Genomic DNA, 21,152 nt, shown 5'->3' with positions numbered 1-21,152 from the left:
CTGTAAAATGCAAAACCTGTGACCTTTCTATTTATATGCAACGGAAATAGCAAACAGAACAGAGCTTTTCCATATGAAGTTTATCACATTTATTTATTTCACAGTGCTCTGCAAAGAATGAGTTAAATGCTTACAAAATAATTGTTTGTATAGGCAGCTGCTGAATGCAGATTACATTTTCCAAAATGGTCTGTAATCTTGGGTGCTTTGGTATTTGGATGTCCAACTTCAGAAGCCTGTGAGGATATTGAGAAGGATTCAGACTTCTGTTAAAAACAGGCCAGTAAGTTCATTAACATTATGGCACATTGGGAAAATCTGGCCTGTCTGTTCAGTCATGGTTGAGAGATAGCTTTGAGCAGTAGAACCGGTCTTATATCAGGCTGCTGATTCTCTACAACAGTTTTACAGTACTTTGGAAGCTGACTTATTTCTTTTGCATATCTCTGGTAGAGATTAATTTTGGCATAACATTCAAAGAGTACTAGTAATCTTCCAGATTAGATTATCTGTTATTTGTTATAAAATCAACATAGCATATGGATCCAAATCAAGGGATCAGACCCCTTACCCTCCTATTACAGAAGCAAGATCATGACTAGCAGACACAGTGTTATGCTGTGTTCCAAGAACTAAGAACCTGTAAAGAAGCGGAGTTAGTGCCCTAATCTAAACAGTTGGATAGCCTTTTCTAAATAAGAATTGTGAAAGAGAAACTGAATAGAGGCAGGTACAACCGTTTCTGTATGTCAAGAGTTCTTTATCAATAAAAAGTGCTTTGTGAAATTAATATGTCTTTAATTGGATAGTATTTACAGCTATGGAATGCAAAAAGAATAGTTTGTGTTTAGGAATGATATTTGAATTAACTTAAACTCCAGGATAGTGAAGATACTGATGCTTTCAAAAGTAGCTGCAGGATGGAGTCTTTGTAAGCAATTTTGGTCGAAATTAGGGCTTGGCATGCTAAAAAACAAACCACCAACCTTTTACTGGGAAAGTGCATATGGCATAAATGGGTAAAGAAAGTAGGTAAGACATGGTGCCTTTTGGCTGGAAATACTATTTATAGAACCAGTAAAAAAATCACCATTTGGAATCAATGTCTGAGCTCAGCACCGTGCAATGCAGAGCAGACTCTACTCGATTCTGGTGGCAGTCATCTGATTCGGCTCCCCAAATGTGACTGGAGTTAGTGCTGTGCAGGGGATTTAGACAGGAGGGAAAAAAGGTGTAATGATAATTCCTTGTCCCTTTCTATCCCCCCAAAATAGGAAGACAAGGTTCCTACAAAATGACTTGTGCTCGTGCTTCTCCAAGAGTAGAAATTACAAGCTGAATTAATTCAGTTACTGTGTGATAAGATCTTCAAATAATTTTTAAGTCGAATTTTTAATACTGAAATATCTAGCTTAACTTGCAAAGTGTGTGTGTGGGGGGAAATAAATTTGAAACAGTCCTTAATTCACCCAGCTGTAATTGAGTGCTGCAGCATACATTTCTACTGACTCAAACGGTTTTGTGTTATTGTGTCACCTTCCATTTTCATAATATGCAAATTTGGCTTTAGGCATAAGCAAAGTAGGTTGCTGCCTAGCACAGTTGTCTGTCTGCTTTGACTAGGTTGAGAGATGGAGATTGGCCATTCCGGTAACAAGGATGGCCTCATTTGCCACTCTGGTGTTTCATTTGTAAAGCTCTACTACTGCTGCATCCGACAGAGATGGGGCTGCTCCTGGCAGTGTAAATCCCGCACACCTGTAGCACTGTGGTGTAGAGGATGTTCAAGGAAGCTAGAAGGGTGAAAAAAGAGGGAGGCTGCGGCACACAGACTCCTGCAATATCACTGACTCCTGTTGCAGGCACTGGAGTCTCCACACTCCCTTTCCCAGCCCTCTCAACTTCTAGAGCCCCGTTTAGTGCTGTAGGATTTAGTTTTGCCACCTCACCATGGAGGACAGAATTCTTGCTTTGGCAAAGTTCAATTTTTATGGAATTGTTGGGAAGCTTTGAATTACCTACTAGATACATTACTTGGGCACTCTTCCAGCCTTTCTATTAAAGTTGTCAGAATTAGTAAGCTTAGCTGCACAGGCTGTGGCCAATTTGTATTACCATACCTTTTAGATTATTAAATTGAACAGGTCACAATCATATGTGTAATCTTCTGCAGAAGGTTATTTCAATATAGCCCGCGAACTGTAAGAGCACTATTTCATCTGTATTTTTCATAAGGCATTAAAAATGTTGTTGTAAATTGAATAGTTCTTGAATGACAGAGAGTAAGGTATGTGGCCTCCTAGAACTGCATTTATGATCCTATAAATTTCAAAGGAGGTGTGACTAGTGTATGGTTAATTATGTGAAGCCTGATGAATTCAGCCAACAGCTAACTATAAATTATTTTTTGCTGATTTCCAGTAAAATCACCCAAAATAAAAAGTTCCTGGAATAACAAGTAATAATAATTCAGCTATAGTTTAAAAACTAACAGAACCTGAAAATGCTACTGATTCACCTAGTCAGCTTAAAACTTCATTACTAAGGAAAAGTGTAGGTGTTCTTTTAAAAATATTTCCTTGCAACTATATGAAGGTTCTGTGGAAACAGCAGAATGCTGTTAGGCCCTGGAGCTAAATCCATCCAGAAAAATAATGGAGGAATAAAAAAAAATGTTTTATAAGATCTTTTGGTTGCAATTTTTTGTAGGTTGCAAATTTGGTTGCAAGTTTTTTGTTTTATACTGAAAGATGTAGCTAGACTATAAATGATTCAGCAAGACTAAAAGTAAATTAATTAATATCTTAATACATGCTAGATATAACAAATTATTGTTGTCATAAAATATAGCAATTATTTTCTTAAATATTATACTTAATTTTTATGTCATTGTGTTTTAGGATGTCAAAACATGCTTATCTCACAACCATATCTGTGTAGAATGGAATATCTTTTATTTTTAGTTCATACTTGGTCAGGGCATAAATGCAAGAAATCCATCCTACCTTCTAACAAAACTTTTATGAAAACGAAGATTAAGAACCAACAGGTTCTGGAAGCCTTGAATTTAATCCTTCCTGCTTCTTAATGTACAGCTGGTAATTTAAGAGTCATACATCTGAGTAGTCATAATATTCTTCTCTTCTCTCTTAAAGATAATCCAGGCAGATTTCAGTGGTGTTCGTTGCTAGTCCCTCCGGCTAGAATTTTGCAAATGCTGTAGGATGGGGTGTAGTTTACAGTCCACAGTCTGGAGGTATTAAAAATGCAAAGATTCAGATAGCTGTTTCCTGATGCCAGGAGAAGTAGAGGTTGGAGAATGGTGTTTATTTCAGATCTGAAGATTTGCCTGTGGAGCTACTGAAATGCAGAGGTTCAAAAACAACCTCTCATCCTCAACCTAAGCATGCACTTTTGGGAAAAAATATACTTTCTTATGCTTTGCTATATCACTCATGGATAGATTCATTATTCTTCTGTCTTCTGTTCTCACAAAAAAATGGGGGGAGAGGGAGGAATCCATCTTAACTTTAGCCAGTAGGTGCATATACTCTTAACCCAACCTAAAAAGGACCAACTATGGCTTCCTGGGTAAATGTTTTGAGATGTGTGTTTACTGTATTGGCTTTGTCAAATATTTATTTTGAGAGTTGTTAAATATCTGCCTCTTATGTCTACAAAATGCTTCCTAAATTCTGAGACTGTTTTGAAGGCAAATTCGTTAATTCTACAATCACTCATAATGGCCATTTAAATAGAATTTAAGTAGCTAAAGAAGTAAATGATCTTCCTCATTGGTCATAGATATATTGCTGTAATGATACATTCAGGTTGAAATAACATCAAGATGAAAGCAACAAAGCCATTTTTAATTTTTTTTTTTTCCCTCAAGGCTGAATTCCTGGCACTGCAATAAATTAATCTTACAGCAACTCAGTGTTAAGAATATACTTTTGTATGACAGGTGATGTATTTGCATGATATATGGAAAAAATCCCTGTCTGCAACAGTTGAGCATTACTGGAATATATTATTGTTGAAATGGTGTGGGATTTTCTTCTCATAGCAACAAATGGTGGCTACAATTTTTAGAGGATTTAGAAACTTATATTAAATAAGAGCACTGAGATTTGGATATAAAGAAACTACCTCACACAGCGAAGGAAGTTGGTATTCTTTATTCTAAAACACTGGTAGACAAGTTTATCTATCCAGTGTAACAGCCTGGCCTTCCTTTGCGAGCCTTCTTGCTATGTATACAAAATACATATATACAAGTCTGTCTTTAAGTGCTCACAGAATTCTGTGGAAACTTTGAGGAAAGCTACCATTTAAAAAAAAAAAAAAGAATGTATATGGCTGGGTCAGGTTAATTAAGGTAGTAATAGACAGTTTTCATTTAACTATTGCTTTTGAAAGCAGCAGTTAGACTCATGTTGCTGTGGGCACATGGCCCAATCTAACTCCCACTGAAGCCGAATTAGATCATGTCAGGCTAATTTTGGAAAGTTGTAACCCTGCTTACTCTCAGTTGTTATCTTGGACTGCTTTTTTCTGGAGACCAGCATCCGATATTAATTTATGATTGAAATGCATTTACTTCCGCTGGGTTCTGCTTGCAGTACCTGATCAGCTAAGTTTTTAGCCAATGTGTGAACTGGTTTTTAATTTCTGATCAGCCTAATCGAAGAAAATGCTCTGTAAATAAGCTTTTTCCCTTACTTGCACTATATTTTTTTTCGGGTGATTTGGATGTATAGCGAAGGGGAAATTATAAACCTTTGCAATGTAACAGATCTTCTGTCTTGCAAGATGGAGGCGGGACTGATCCACACGAGGATTAAAACTTGTACCCTTGAAATAATAGGGAGTCAGGCAGGCACGTTTTCCCTTCAGTGAAGAGATAAGGCATTATACGTCGTTAACGTACCTTCACTATATTATAAGGCAGAGGAGGAAATACTAAGACAGTAATTAAGGGCCTTAACATCTTTTAAAAAGAAAAGTTTACTTTGAGACAGCTAAGTATTTGGTGCATGAAGACGATACCATGCCTCCCAGGAAGTTGTTTTAGGGCGCTGTAGACAAAGAAGGTGCTGAACTGCTGATGGAGGTACAGATGAATGTGCATGGAGATTTCTAAGTATGTATCTCTGTTAAAAGAGATTCGATGTGGAGCAGCTAACAGAGGGGAAAAATGAAAAGTGGGTTTTCCTTGGGAATAATTCTTCAAGATACTGACATAATGGTGACATATTTTTGATTTTTGGCCAGCTGTTGACAAATGTGTATTTTCTTGAACATTCAGTTGCCTTTCTGTCTGAAATGTAAAGCATGCTTAAAAGAAATTCTTGTTGTTTTTTTTTTTTTTGCTGTTTGTCTAGGTACAGGAAATTAATTAACTGCGGAGGGGGTTGTGACACAGGGTGTGCATTGCTACAAATACTTAGTGATAACATTTTGAAAATATGTGCTAATTAAGGCTATTAATTGTATTGTTGCAACTGAGGGAACGGTGATACATTGTGGATTAATGTGGGGGAGAAAAAGTAGAAGTGAAAGGTGTTGCAGGGAGGAAACAAAGTATTAAAGCAATTATTACAGGAGGTTATATGGAAATTCAAGTGAAAGCCTTAGTTTCTGTAGAATCAGTGAAAGGTTTTGCAAGTCACCCAGGATACCTGTTAATACTTGTTGAGTAGCTTCCGTTCAGTGATTCGCATTAGAAATGGATATATCAAAAGCAGAATCTCTTAAAGACTGTTGGTAGCAGCACTTAATGTTTTAACTTCTAAGACATCATAGTCTCCTGAGGTTAAACTTGCATCTTTACTGAATTTAAAAGTAAAGCTTTGATGTGCAATTGGAGCCTGAATAGGAAATGTTAGCTGTGAAGGCAAAGCCTACTTAGACAGAAATCTCTACTTGTAAATTTTTTTCTCTTACAGAAACGTTTAATCAGGAAAATTAAATTGGAGTGTTTTACTTGCACTGAGACTGAAATGTTTTAGAAATATTTGGAAATGTTTTTAAATTTCTGTTATGCAGCAAACCCACAAATGCCAAAAACTGTGTTAAATAAAGAAGAAGAAACATGTTTATTTGAAAAAGGAGAAACAATTCAAATATTATTTTTGCCAAAAAAGACCTCTTTTTTTTTTTATGAGTACATTCTCTATTGCTTTGTCAAACTTCTGTTTGGAGCGCACTTGATAGGAGAGCTGTACAAGGTAACTGCAGAGCTATGCCAGCAGGAACTAGTACTGTGTTATGACCTGGAGGTCTGAGAACAAGGACCTTTGCAAAGTTCTTCTAAAAATCTGATGGAGTGTAAAAAAGAGTTTTTTGCATTCAAAGTGGGATTTTACCTCTATCTTGACATTGCAGTAGTGTGTTTGTGAAGTTGCACTTTGTTGCAGAGGGCTAAAAAATTTTTACTTTAGAGTCCCTAGAGATCTCAATTCTTCAAGTAGATATGAACATAACTTTTAGCATATTCATTTGATATAATTGTCTGATCTGCATCTTTGTAATCTTTGAAGTGTCCTGCATATATCTAGTACTACACAGAAAATATTTTATTCACATTTAAGGTCTAGAATTAAGAAAGGAAACACCTGTTTTCTGAAATATCATCAGTGGTTTTTACCACCTCATATATTTTAAGCCAACTAGGATCTATAAATAGGTGATTCACAGTTCTTGTATCGTGCAGTTCTTGAGGCACTAATTAGCATCTCTGATGGCAATTAGTTGCTTATAGTTAGTATGTTTTATGCACTTCTAAGAGGTTAAATATCTACAGATATCTTTGGGTAATACAAATATAGTAAATATATTTTTTTCCATTTACTGGGAATGCTGAGTGTTGTCTGACTTTCATATTGTACAGTAAATTCAATGTCATAATTAGCAGATATCTGTTGTGACAATACACATTGGGGCTTTATTGTAAATGCCTTATAGACGCAAGGCAAAAGTAGATAAGGCTCATAAGAATGGCACTATTTCAGAATGCATTAGTGGAAAATTGGACTGTAACTAAAAAAGGTAGTAGATAAGGAATTGTTTTGCCTCATCTCGAGGCAAAATGGAGAACAGACAAGGATACTATACTTTTTATGTCTTTATTCAGATGCTGCAATATGCAATGTAATACATGTATACAACGTATGCAATATCAACATTACTCTAAACAAATCTTACACTGTTGTTTAACAACCCAGATAATTTGACAAATAGGTAGGAGCTCGCTGGAAGGCAGGTTGACATACCAGTATGCTTTTTGGGGACATTCTAGATAGACACGTTTTCTGCTGTAGTAATAGTAATAGGGTCCTGATAACTGTTCCACCCACCCCAAAAATATTAAGACTGGGTGCTGTAAATCATAACACTTTGGAGTGAGTTAAGACTACACCACCATGGAAGCATTTCTCCCTTGAAGACTTGTGAATATGGTTAGTTAGCTCTCCTCAACAAAGTATACTGACTGAACTTGCCAAGATAGTGTATATTGTAGCCATTACCAAGCAAAATTAAAATACTATTTATGGTTTCTGGATGTTCTACTTGTCTCTGTCCCTTTGCTTTTTCAAACAGCATTTATTTTCACATCTGCTTTGTTGATATCCCCCTCTCCCTGTCTTGTCATGCTAAAGGTTTCTTGGCAGTGAGCAGGAGTGGCAGAAATGGCTGTGCACAGGCTTCTCTGCTGCTGCAGCTCCTGACAGAGGGTATTAGCTTCAAAATGCTACAGCAGTATCTACCTGGGCAGGTTGGAGCTACTAGGCTTGCTGAGAACGCTGCTCCTCATAATATCCTTTCTCTTGCAATGTTACCCTGGTAGCGTTCCTCATATTTGATTTTTAACACAGCTCTACTCTGTTTTTCTTTAACAATGTTGAAATGCATGCAGTTAAGATTAAAAGGAACAAGAACTCTGCAAAGTTCAATTAGAAAGCACTGCGAGGTGCCGCCAGCTACTACTAATAAATTCCCAGCCCACCCCATCACCAGTTTTGTCTTTCCCAGTACAGTAATGGTGAGAAGGGTCTTTGTCCGCCAGACTACTGACATAACAAGAGGCAGACTTGGGACTGGAACTGTTAAGTGAGAAACAGAAGAGCACTTATAAATATTGGGTCTGTTATTGGCTGTCCAGTACTATTAAGCTCATCTGTGCAGAATAGTGTTTAGATCATGGAAAACTTCTCATTGCTTTTTCTTGCTCCTTAATAAGACATCTTCAACAAACCTCACTTGTTTCTGTCCTGTGTGCTAACCTTACTGACAAAAATCTGATCTGTGTCATGGTTTTGTCCAATACATTTTACCCCTTGATTTTGGAACTTATACAATTTAGAAAGAAAGCTTTAGGTTCTTGGCATTTGACATACACTCAGAATAACCCCCTGTTAGCCCAGCTGCTCTGCAGCCTTACCCGAGTTGCATCCATAGCTCAGCACGATGGAACTCGGCCTCCTCAGAGGAGACTGAAAGTCCAGACAGACGATTAAAAGATGTTGGCTCTTCGGAGTTGGTCATTAATCACTGTTCCTTTTTGAGCCTTTTTCAGTAAATTTTTTTTCTTTATCTGGAAAATGTTGTGATCCTGAAAATCCAATACATTACTTAACATTGATTTCTGGCTCCTTTCTTTATGATATAGCATAGAGCACATCTTCAGAGAGGACACTGTCTGGAGGTAAAACACTGATGATATTTCAATCTGGCACAATCTTAGGAGCATTTGTTTTTTAACAATGTGATAAGTTGTTTCTAAGAACACTTGGATTACTTTTAGACAAAGCGTTTAAAACATCTGGAACTCAGTTAGGTGTCAGGCGGCTGCTGCAGAGCCTGGTGCAGAGCAGGCTGTGGGCAGGGCACGCTGCATTGCCCCCAAGCCAGGGAGCAAAAGCTGTGGGGCAGCACCACGCCGGCTCGGCTGCTGCATCAGGTCTGGCTTCCTGGCACTGCGCTCAAAGCCTGAACTCGGGACTGTATGTGCTTGTCTTTGTATATATGCACTAAATGATTGTTCTTTATGTGATGATTTTTTTTTTTTTAATTTCTTTCACAACTGTGCTGTTGGAATATCTTCTATTGGGAGTATAAGAAAGGTTAGGAGCTGTACTTGACGTAAACTATAGTTTGTCTCTTTCCCTCCACCCTGTCGGACAAAATCTCTGTGTGTGGATGGGTACTGGGGATCAGGGTTTTAAATCTGATTTCCTTACAAAGAAAGACGTAGGTCCTTCTTACTAACAAAGTGAATGGCAAATTCAGGTAAGTGCCTCAGGTGTGCAAGTTGTGAACCTGTGACTAACTCTGTAATTCTGAATGTGAAGTTTCGTAACTGGGCATCTAGCTCCTGACGTGTCATCCTGGCTGTAGATGTCTACATTTTTTCTGAAGAACTGAGCTGTCGGGGCTGTTTTAAAGTTGCAGAGATCTGAGGCGATCTTTTGGCTTTCTGGCTAACAGCAACTATGTGCTTGAAAAACAAAAGAGTTCGTAGAGCATCCAGGGGAACCAACGCAGACAGGAAAGCATCGCGTCAGTGTGCTCCTGGTCATGTTACTCCCGATTGTACACCAATTGCCATTTTTTTCAAAGCTGTCGCTTTCAAGACCAAATAACTCCTATTGTTGCTGTCCAAACAGGAGATGATGACACTATATTCACTAAAATCTTGATGAAGATTCCCATGAATGTAATTGTACTATTGAAAGGCCTTTAAGCAAACAGAGATTCAAGTTGATACCAAAAGTCTATTTATATTTGTGGTGTTTATATTACCAAGAAAGCTTACTGTTGTTAATAGGGCGGATTAGGGTGAAAGGAGTTCCTGAAAATGTTATAAGGACACTTGCATGAAATATAAAGAGTAGAGTTCCTTAATCCATAACTACTTCTGTGTACCCGTACTGAGTCTTTCTTTGTGCCTTTTCGTTTTAGCTTGAAGTTTTTGTGGTGTTACTCTTCCCAGTCACATTGCAGTTTTGTTCCCTTTCCATGATAGGTTTGGGAATGTTCCTTCCTTATGTATTAAAATAGCTGCTGTTGGTGTATACCATTTATCATTATTATTATTATTTTCACCCTTTTGTATTTAATAAATAAAATCAACAGTGCTGTGTTGCTATGGACACTAATACCTAAGCACTGGAGTTGGGAGACTGAGTGTTGTGTCTATTTTTGTGTGTGACAGAGACTTCCCCTTGTTGCAGTTCTCATTAGGAGTGAATTTGTCATAGGAAATCTGACTTTTAATACCAGCTGTTAGAAAGCTGAAGAATAATTTTTTGTTTGTTTGTTTTAGCTTCTATGCTTTCAATATCAGAATAGGTGTGGATCTTTCTAAATACTGAACATCATCAGATACGTGTAGACAGTCTATACATTTCTTTCCCAGAAGTCTGTTTTGATTATCAGTGGGGTTTTTTTGGATACTAAGTTATTTACTCTGTAACACATTTGATAATTTGAAAGAACTCAATACATTAATTAGTCTTAAAATCTAACTTAGATGAGTTTTACTTTATTTCAGTTAATTTGCATAGCATATTTCCATATAAAATTGATTCATGGAAGAACATTTGCTATACAGATACGTATAAAGGGGAGAAGTTAGAAATTTCATCTCTAAGGGCAAGGAAAGATACTGAAAGAGGGAAGTGTGAAGACTTTCTATTGCCTTAGCTTTTTTCTTGTGCCTTAGGTTTTTTCCCTTGTTTTAGAGTAGAAGGAGAGATTTGACATTTTCTGAGAAGTCTGAGGAAGGTCTTATTTTTCTAAGACATCCAATACCAGGTTGCATTGAGACCGAATAGGACTTTGTGATCCAGTTCTTTTAAATGCCTTTGAATGTTCCAATGAGGTGGATTCAATGTTTCAGCACTGCAGTTTTCTGCATTTATTTTAAAGTTTGAGCCTACGAAATGTTGCATATATGTTTCTTGGCATTAGGCCAATTATTTCCTAAAAGTTTCTAAAGTGTCTGTCGATGACATTAGACAGCTTTTGAATTTGGCCTGGATTTTTGCCTACCTTTAGACTGATGCCATGAGGCTTGTTTGAAAACTGCTTTCAGGACTGTTCCAGACATTCGTATTGACTTCAAAACTATATAAACTTTGAGCAAGGGTAAGGTATCCTTGCACCCTGTATAAAAAGCACTTCTCACTTTTATAACACTTGGACAGGAAATAGTAGTGTTGGAGCTCTAGCAAAGTGATTTTTTTCCTATGCAAAAAAAAAATTATTTTCCATTTATCTTTGAGCAATAGTTCCCTGTCTCCCAGTCTGTTCACAGACTAGATGTGTGTATCTAAAGGAATACATGGCTGATAAGTGCTTTAGACAGCTGGACCATCTATATGGAGCCACTAAGACCATTGTTGCTTGGTTGTAGTTCTGTTTCTCCAATTAAAGCATTAAAAATTTAATTTTTTAATTAAAAACTCCTCTAAAAATAGTGATGTGGGACACAGGAATAGAGCTTTAAACCTCAACGAATTACTATAAATGTTATAAAACACAAGTAGAATTTTTATATAGGTGTCCCCTTGACATGGGGGATTTAAATAAAAAACCCAAAACAAAACAACACATACAAAAAAAACCAACCAAAGAAACAAAATCCGAAACCACACCCCCCCACTCTCCCACCCCCAACAAAAAACCTGGACAAAATAGCCCCCAAAGGTGGAAAGTATCCACATTCACATCGATGTGAACTCCTGAAAAGCAGACATCTAAACTGCAGCAAATACATATTGGTTATATTCTAACTGCTTGTTCTGTTTTCCTGCATTTCTATTCTCTGAGGGTATAATTGCAGTGAGTAAGGCAAAATGGATGATGCTAACTGAGCCACAGTGAGTTATGCTTAGCAATGTTCTTCCTTTGAATGCACGTCCAGACACTGCTGCTCCGCGACGCTGTGGGAAAGCAGAGAAAACCTGGTGAAAACTTATTGCGAAATAAAGCACGGAAAACCACCAGAAGTCAATGATAGATGAACGTATAGAAAATATTTAAACTGTTTTTTGAAAAAGCTTTTTAATGACCCTGAAGAGTAACTTTTGAGTTCCTCTGCCTTCATCAGCAGTGTCAGCAGATCAGTCGTGCGCTTGTTAGCTGCGCAGTTGAAGCTGGGAAGCGTCTACTACCACACACGTAGGCTTGGGTGAGTGGAACGCTGTACACACCTATGTTAGACACTCCCAGCTGCGGAGCCATTCATAGCATCTTTGGAGCAAACTAAAAATGTGTGTGGGTGAAATAAATACACACTGTAAACCAGAAGCATTACACATCTCCTGAGCGCTGTGCCAAGAGCTCTGGGAGGGATGCTGTCCACAGGCCTTGCAGCTCTTGCAAACAGTGCTTGTACAGGCACACTCCCAATGAGAGAGTGCCGAGGAAGATGTGGACTAACCCTGCTCAGATTTGGAGGGTTAAATAGGAGACAACTTCTGTCCAGCACTAAGAGAATATTTAGTGTGTAATGGCAGTGGGAGAGAGTGCACCGAGGGAAAGGTTTTAAACTAATTTGAGAATTCAACTATATAGCTCAGGTATGATAACATTATTTTTCCTAATTGTATACAGATCAGTTAAATGGGACTTAAAAAAACCCAAAACACACCTATTTTAATTAAAACGGAAAACATCAACCTCTACTGTGGGGAGAAAGTTTTCATAATAGTGTTGGGATGTTAGATAACTGTTATGAAGACGATAACAGTTAAATTTTGCTAATGGGGAAAACTCATAAATTTTGAATCCTTTATTTCATTGAATATTCCATAATAGACCGAGTGAAATAAGGTACCAAAGATATTAGTCTGAATAGCTTCTCCCAAGTCTGCTGAACTTGTTCCTACACTGAGCTAGTGTGTAGTATTATAATCTGTAGTAGACTACACAGAGCAGGGAGTGGAGGTGAGCACAGTCCTGCATTTAGTAAGAGTCTGGCTGTGTGGTCACTGTGTTATGTTTGCTGTGGAACAGAAGTTTTCCTACAGTATGAGGGAGTGCAGTGCTAAATACTTAATTAGCTGAGATCATGTGTCACCTGAATGTTCATGAAAGACATGTTCATTTTATGCCTGCACACGTACATCCTAACTTAGGAGGGAGTTGGTAGGTGCACATAAACTGGTAAACTTGGAGATTTTTCTAGAAGCCTGTAAAAGAATTGAAATGATCACTTTTAGTCATCTTCAGTTTCTGCTTAAGCAGGACCTGACGAATAGCCTAGCATGTTCAGTGCCGCAGTGATGCCAGAAGCATGTCATTAATTTCTTCACTGCCTTAATGTATTTGTAATCATTGTAATGGGTTATGTCAGTAGTGATGTCTTATTCCCAAAAGTGCTATTGGCACGATGGTGGCCTGTGTTATGATGGAGCCCTTGAAATGAGATCGGAAGGCAGGCTTTTCCATTCATTCTAGATTACTGTAAATTTAAGTAGTTACCAGGTAGGAGCTGTTAGCTGCAATTTTTTTTTCTTCTGGAGAAGCAAATGTGTACTTGCAAATGCCTTTTGAAGTTTCAGTATCAGCTTACAGCTGGTAATGTACCTATATTCTAATTGTTTGTTAGAAATGTGCTCAAGTACTCGACCACTTGCTACGTTATTGTGGTAGACTGGGCTCCTGACGGACCTTTCCTGGATTTGAAATCTTACAGCAAAGGGAAGTTTAGGAGGAAGAATAAAAGTGTATTTTGTAAGCATCATAGAAATCATGGAACACTTGGATTTCCTTTTTGAAACGATAGATTGGGGAACAGAACTCTTTTCTAAAACATAATAGGACAGAACCTGCTCAGAGGCATAACTGAGGGGATTACCTGGAAATTGTTAGAAGGGATAAGTAAGGAAAACAAACAAAAAACCCCAACCACCAAGCTGCAGGCTGAAAGTGTAAAGTTGATTGAAGTTTTCCCTTTCACTTGGCAATCATAAATCCTCATTTTTGTCCTGGTTATGCATTTTCACTTTAATGGAGCTTATAGAATTTTATATTCCTAAATCTAATTTCTTTTAAGAACAGTGTGAGAACCATGGGCAAAAAATTCCAGACTGGTGATTGGGGATGTCTTAAATCTTGGGTGACCAAACAAGTCTGTATTAAAAGTGGGCAAGTTTCACAGCACCTTTGCTGAAATCTAGAAATGCTTTGATGGTGTCCAATTGGGAACCAGAAGAGTAATTTGAAAACTTTGGCAACGACTGCTTGTATTTTGTGATATGTTAAAGCAGGAACACCTGTCAGGAAGGAGTCAGTCTCAAGTTTCATTTTATTTTGTTGTTTCACAAAAAAGGTTTTTATTTTTTTAATGATATTTGAGGTTTTTGCCATTCATTTAACAGGTTTTCATGGTATGCTCAGGATTTGAGTCAATCAGATTGACAGAAGCCTTCTTTGTATTCATTTTTTAAAAGGCTGCTTTTCCTATTCTGATTTCTACAGTATTTGTGTAAATAAGTGTCTTGTGAAGATACCAGTCTCAGGCTTACAGTTTCATTGTACAGTGTCATTAAAACAGCTGAAACCAATACCCAGGGCTGCGACAACTTCAGAGGTTGATCTAAGAAAATTTTTAATTACACTGAAAATATGTTTAAAGTTAGAACAGTTACAGAACCTGTATCATTCAATACGTAAATATTTTATTCAATTTGTAAAATTAATCTAGCAATCACGCAGATTCCAACATTGTTAGAAAATCAGTTCCATAGGATTATGAAATGTCTCCCTGTGACCTATTCAGATTTGTGTTGAAATATTTATTCCTGGTTTGAAACAAGTTTGTTACTGTAGGGCAGACAGAACATGTTATACAAGTGAAGTCAGCTGTATTTCTTATATACCCACAGTGTAACACGAATTGATAGCTTTGATACCAGCCTTCATACTTGATTGATGTATCATTTGTTTTGGCAGGGGTGTTGCCTTAGATATCGTCCTTCCTCCCCTGCCATGGTCTCGCCCTTTGGCTTTCGTACCCAGTTCCCTGCTCAGCATAACCGCAGCTGTACAGCACAGCTGCCAGGGCACCGCTGGGCTGGAACAGGCACCTGGGAGTAGGAGGCAAAGGGATGCTTGGCACTTGTGCTGCGAGAAATGAACATCAAACGATGTCTGTATTTCATCTGAAATCAAGTACTTAGATCTGTAGAAGGATTTTGCATAAGTGCAGACTAAGGATTACTATTTATCATTATTGCCTTTTTCATCTTCATGTTATTTTAAAATAATCAGAATAGCCTTTGAAGTTAGGGAAGGTACTGTTTTTCCCATTATATAACTGGCTAACATAAAGCAAAAAGAAACAAAGTAACCTGCCTAAGATCAGGCTACTCTCTATCAGAGCTGGAAACAGAACCCGAGTTTCTCTTTGCTTTGTATTTCAAGCGCTGGAAAATTTTTCTTTCCGTTAGGAAACAAAAAAAATGCATTTACACATATCTAACATAGGCGCTCGTGTGCGCTCATAGAAGATGCAGTTATCTGTTGGAGAAGGGCACTCCAGCTGACACCTTGGAAACAGAAGCTGCATGTCAGTGGAGGCTATTGATCTTGCTGGGGTCCTCCTGAGGTTAAAGCCTTTCTCTTCACTGGGCTGTTCTCACTGTTTCAGCTTCCGCCTCGCTGAATGCTAGCCATGCCTTTGTCTCCTCCTGACTGCTCTCTTGGACTTGTCAGGTTCCCACAGCCTTTTCTGTCCGTAACTTCCTGCTGCTTAAGGATGTCCCCACATAGCTGCATCTCATATCTGTGAAATATCTTTGAGAAGGAGGATCTTCCTGCCTGGAAGCCAGCTGAATCTCCACTGAAGCAAGGACAGGGATAGAGGAAAATAGACCTTGCTACGGCCTCTCAGCTGGGGAGGGGAGACGGCTTTCAGCAGGAACCAGGAGAGGTTCAGCTGCTCCGCTGGCCTCCTCCGTTCACTGGTGTGGACATAGGGGATTGCAGCAGAGGCAGAGCAGTGTCTTCAGTGACGGCGCTGTGCTGGATGGGAGCTGAATGAGGAATGGGAGTGAGAGAGAGACTGAGACACTGACGCTGACTGAATGAAAGTACCGAAGATCTTGAGGAAAAGAAGGGAAGATACTGTTCACTGCCTGCCTCGGGGACCCTGGCGTGAGACAAGAGGGGGATTTTTGGCTGGCCCCAACTTCCCACTTTCTGCTTCATCATTCAATTCCTTCTAACAATAATTTAATCTGGTAAGATTGACCAGTATGATGTTAGGGGGTAGAGAAATGTAATGATGATTGTTATCATAAAGTTACAAAAGACGCTATATTTTTGAAGTCCTAAAAAGAGAATCTGGTGGAAGTTAGAAATTATGTGGCCGTGTAGAGAAGATGACTGGGAAAAACAGGAGAGTATGAAGGAGGATTAATGGGAAAATGGGATGTGTACTTTAACGTTTAGACTTTGTCCTTCTGAACCATGATAGGAAGAGCTGGAGCAAATGCATACCTTTTGGAATACCACGGGTGTTATTTGAATTGGCATTAGCCAGACAAACACGATCTTTAGTAACCATGGATGTTTCTAAAATGTCAGGCAGGTTTAACTCATAGCTCTGTAACACATGCCTTCAAATCTAAAATTACAAAACCTTTTACATACAAGAACGCATACTATACTGAGCTGTACTGGGAGTATAGAAAAATGTTCTTGAATTAAAGAATGTGGGAAGAACTAAGTTTTAGTACTAAAATATTGGCTACAATTGAGGATTACAGTATTAAGATGATTTAAGACATTAGCTCTGAAGTACTAGGACATAGACCAGAAGTTTAATGGAAGGTTTTGTCAGAACTCGTTCTTGCCCTGTCCGTTTGTATTGATCTTGGGTTTTTACTTGACCATGTTGTTTGCCTAAAATTGTGCTATAATTCAGATTTTGTTGCATGTTTAGGGAAATGATTTTGGCATAAATACCCCATACAATCATGTCCATTAAACAAATTAATTTTTCATCACCTGTTGCTAGTGTTGACAGGAAAAAAAAATATTCTTGAACCTCAGTCCAAGGTGTGCAGCTTAATTGACAGGACATTTGTCCTCCGCATACCTGCCCACGCAGGAGTGGGCAGTGCAGACCTGGTGGCGGGCGCGCGGAAGTAGCATTGCGCCCCTGCGCCGCAGCTGGCTCCGCCGGCCATAAACAGAGACACCCGCCGCTCCTCCGGGGTGCACCCAGCAAGCGCCTGCTTGGACAGGCCCCGCCGCCCCACACTGCTTGGGCTTGGCTCAGCCTTCCTGCTGAGGAAATTGCTGGCATGGGGGGGGGGGATGTGGGTTAGTCGGAGCGAGGGGAGCACGACTGGTTGGTAGACAGCATTCCTGGGCTTTGGAGCTCTCAAAGACATGAAAAATGCAGGCACGCAGGATCAGAGCTGCCTTCTCTAAAAGATTTGAGGGCTTGGGGGGTTTTGTTTGTTTGCTCACCCATATAAAAACAGGCGTTTGTGTTGTGATGTCATTTTTTGGACTCTATTTCTAGTGCCTGGGAACATTACAAGCATGAAATATTTAACTATTGAGCCTGTTGGATTTAAAATAACTTAAAATAGCTTTAAAGAGGCTTTCTGAAGTACTCGTGTTTTTCTGTCGCAGCACATGCATTTTTTGATCCAGTGTTCTTACAGCGGCTGGAAGAGTGCCGTTATGTTAAAATGGTGTTACTGTTTGGTTTGACAAGGAGGAGGATCCGTTGATCCAAGATCCATATAAAGGGATAATGTGAACTTTTTTTTCAGCCTTTTTATTAAAAAACGTTTTTCTGACTATTTATTTCAACATAGAAGATGTCCCCAGTATGTGGTGAAGTGCCTGAATTAGCTTTCCATTAAGCTTGAAGGCAAGTTTGAGGTGTACTCAAATGCAGTTTGCCTATAGAAGCAACGTATTTCTTTTATCTCTGTAGTAACCAAGTATTTATCAGTATACAGGGAACTTCATAAAGATAATCTAAATTTGGTTTTATTCTTGAATTGCTATTCATTTTACATACATTGTGGTTATAAAGGTCTATTCAGTAGTGTTAGAAATTACACTGAAGATGCCCAAACACAGAAGAAAAGGCAGAAAGAGAAGTTGTGTTGGGTTTTTATCAGCTCAGGAATTACTTCTGTACAAACGTGACAAGCTGCTAATTCACGTCTCTGTATCAAGTCATCAAAGAAAGAGCCGTTAAGGATTGCATAACCCATTTCTCTGCCAAAGAAGTTACCACACAGGCTTAATTTTTAAGTTTCATGTCTCAGTGCAGCCTTCAGTTTTCAAAACAAACAAAAAAGGCAAATCTAATACCACAGCCTAGCTCCGGATCAGGTGCTTGGTGGCAGCTGGTGTCCCAGAGGAGGATGGAGGCGCCGGAAGGGATTCTACCCCTCGGACCGTGTGGCCGCAGGGGCAGCGAGGGAGCCCTCCTGTCTGAGACAAAGCCCAGAAAGCTCAAATCCAAATTGCTTTTTCTGACAGCAGATTTTCAGAGAGAGATCTGCCCACTGAAACTCTGCCATCACAAATGACTGACTTCTAGCTGTAGCAGGATTCCTCTGGAGCATGTTATGGAAAATAAATTTTACAGCCCAAGCTGTATGATGTTTTGAGGCGTTCTCTGAGGAGGCAAATGGGATCTCTGGTGCATTGTTGCCAGGTCGTGATATTACTGCAAGTCTCGTGAGAGCCTGGTGCTTTTTTACAGCCCAGATTCTGTACAGCGATGCGATTATGTGAAAAATGAATTAAAATTTTAACTCCCCTGATGTGGAGAAAAACATGAAAAGATGCGTCACAAAGGATACTTCATGACAATTAGTATATAAGATTTTATATAAAAAGTTAAAATCAGTCAAATATAATGATGCTAAGTGCAAAGTGGAAACATACTGGTGACTGTTTAAATCTTTTCTTCAAATAATGGAATGATCTGAACTAAGTGCAAATTTTCTAATTCACCTAAGGCAATAGATTAGAAACCAGGGATTTGCTCTTAAGTCCAGGGAAAACACATCCGTTTTCAGTTATGAAAGAAAATTGCCTTAGAGTTACTGGTTGGCAGGATTATTTCGTTAAAGAATGTTGCACCATCTCCTACAAAAAATACAGTTCCCGTTGTGCTTTTCATCTGCCGGTGCACTGAGTGCTCAGTCCTCCTCCATAGATGTTTTACTGTGCATTCAGGTGCCTCCAAAAATTGTATGTGAAGTAGTATTCCTTGCCTTAACTTGGGTTTAAGTATTGAAGGTGGTCACACTGATAGATATCAGATATTTACATTTTATACTATTGTATTGCAAAATTTGGGCATGGATTTTAATTTTGTTAATAATTTGTCAAGCACTTACAGAAGGATGCAGCCTCACTTCAAATTTACAGGCTCATAAATCAGTATTAGGATAACAGTTGCTTTAAAACATGCATGTATAAAAGCTTAAGTGAATGGCAAAAGTTGTTTAGGAAATGCTATTTTCTTTCTTTAATCATTTTCAGCTATGCATAGGTTTAATGGAAAGCTGGCAATACCTCCTGCTGGAATTCACTGTAGAGGTCTGTAGAATATAACTTTAAGCTATTCTGACCTTGTTGTTTCAGCTTAACTAAAATGTGGGTTTAAATGCATTTAGTTAAAGTGGTGTAGAAGGCTCCGTGACTGGGATTCTTGTTTGCATATATGAAAGTCTGACATATGTCCATGGTATCTAAAAGGCTGCTAACACATTTCTTTGTTCCAAGTTCTCTGCTTTTTTTTTTTTTTTTAAATTATTTCACATGTTCTTCCCTGCAGTGAATGAATTTAGGATTTACTTAAAATAGTTTGAGCGAATTTGGTGTAGTGTTTATATTGGAGGCTTTCTGGTCATTTGCTCTCGCATGATGAAGACTGAACTCTAGCTGCGGGACAGTGGATCAGGAATGAGGTAGTGGTCAGTTGGTTGGAAAGAAACGTTGATTACTGTCCAGAAGAGAGGAGAAAAAAGACCTGATGAGGTGTTTTGGTTTCGTTGGAATGCACTGCTAGAATGCAGTAAGGGATGAGGGCTTATTTTACACTGTCTGGAAGATTCCTAGGACTTGTTTGGTATAAGCTATGTGTAGATGGAACAGATAAACAGATTGTGATAGAGATCTGTGTGCCCTTGGAAAAGATTGCTAATTGTATGTTTTTTTCAAAGGACCAAGATCTTATCGCTGTCATGAAAGTTGTGCAGGGCCACTGTGAAAAAACTGTGACTTTAAAAGCAAGTAGAATGAATTATACTTGAAAAATCATTTTTCCAATCTGCAGAGCATATTTGCAGTCATCTGCAGCTGAGGGCCAGATTGCCCCCACATTTCAGCCTTCCATCTCACGCTGCGTTGGTGACTGAACCGTGAGGTTTCCCTCATGCTTCTGATCTCATCCTCAGTATCATTAAGATTCCTTAATGGAAAAGCAACTTCTGCAACAGATTGGCAATGAACATATTGAATCTATCACATCAAAGAAATAGTTGTAGGGTGGCGTGAAGACTCCGCTTCTTTTTAAAGCGATCTGTATGGGCAGATCTTTGAGTCCCTGTGTAATTTTACTGGCTTTGATCAGAGTCCATACAGCTGTAGTTGTTTTGGAGAATCAGATGTTACTGTTGTGCTGGGAAGGTTAAAGGATGGTGTTTTCTGTATTTGTTGGAGACTAACATTGCTACTTAGTTGCTGATATGGCAATTTAAATAAATATTAATATTTGGTACCTATCAGTGGTAAGACCACTTGGCTTCTCATATATTGATACGAAAATTTCAGTGGGAACATAGGTAATTATTTTCAAAACTGATTTTCATTATATAGAATAATTGTATGTTTCTCTAAAATGTTATACAATGCTTATCTAAACTTAAACACACACATATATTTTCCAGAGTTATTTACTACTGTGTGACAGATACACAGCTGTGAGTCATTTACATGAAGAGTAGGCAGATTTCTAAAAATTGAATGAAAAGTTTTAATAGCAATATAGAGATCTGGTGGCAATTTATGTGCAAATGTCCTTTATTATATGATCACCCCCATATAAATATACAGCATTGAAACAACATTTCAAAGCCTAAGGTTTTGTATTC

The 21,152-nt window shown here is 38.5% G+C and overlaps 1 protein-coding gene across 1 annotated transcript in view; it reads left to right on the top strand.

The window, feature by feature from the left end:
* BMPR2 (bone morphogenetic protein receptor type 2) overlaps positions 1–21,152 on the top strand; it is a 100,706-nt gene that overhangs the window by 53,358 nt on the left and 26,196 nt on the right. The window lies entirely within an intron of this gene.

The sequence above is a fragment of the Phaethon aethereus genome (genome assembly GCF_964289735.1).
Source record: "Phaethon aethereus genome assembly, chromosome: 6".
NCBI lineage: Eukaryota > Metazoa > Chordata > Aves > Phaethontiformes > Phaethontidae > Phaethon > Phaethon aethereus.
Note: the sequence above shows the minus strand (reverse complement) of the source record. Positions and strands in the feature narration are given on the sequence as shown.